Genomic DNA, 819 nt, shown 5'->3' with positions numbered 1-819 from the left:
TGAAGCATAAGCAACGAAACGTACCTCGGCATTAGGAATTTGTGAAGATATGTGCATAATTAACAATGAGACATAAATAAATCAAAGTTCCTTCGGTACTGCCAAAAAACTTTGTTAACAATCTTCAGTCAGATTTTCCATATCAGCATTTCCATGTGTAATCTTCATGAAGTTTTCAAACAACAGTAACTGATATCAGCAAGAGAAGATAACCATGGAGGTCCCAGTTGACTGAAAGTTAGCAAATGTGATAACCCACCTAGAAGAAGGGCTGGCAAGATGGTCCAGGAAACTACTGGCCTGTCAGCCTGACCTTGGTGCTAGGGAAGTTCATGCAGCAGATCATCTTGAGCGCCATCATGTGGCATGTACAAGACAAGCCAGTGATGAGGCCCAGTGAGCATGGGTTTGTGAAAGGCAGGTCCTGCTTGACTAACCTGATCTCCTCTTGTGACAAGGTGACACATTTAGAGGATGCAAGGAAGTCTGTGGATGTTGTCTACCTAGACTTCAGTAAAGCTTTTGACACCAAGTTGGGTGGAAGTGTTGATCTGCTTGAGGGCAGCAAGGGATCTTGACAGGCTGGATCAATGGGCCCAGGCCAACTGTATGAGGTTCAACAAGGCCAGGTGCCAGGTCCTGCACCTGCATCACAACAACCCCATGTAACACTACAGGCTTTGGGACGAGTGGCTGGAAAGCTGTCTGGTGGGAAAGGACTTGGAGGATTTCATAGAATCATAGAATCATAGAATGGTTTGGGTTGGAAGGGACCTTAAAGATCATCCAGTTCCAACCCCCCTGCCATGGGCAGGGACA

The sequence above is a fragment of the Eurypyga helias genome, unplaced genomic scaffold (genome assembly GCF_000690775.1).
Source record: "Eurypyga helias isolate BGI_N326 unplaced genomic scaffold, ASM69077v1 scaffold8712, whole genome shotgun sequence".
Classification (NCBI taxonomy): domain Eukaryota; kingdom Metazoa; phylum Chordata; class Aves; order Eurypygiformes; family Eurypygidae; genus Eurypyga; species Eurypyga helias.
This window is presented reverse-complemented; position numbering follows the sequence as displayed.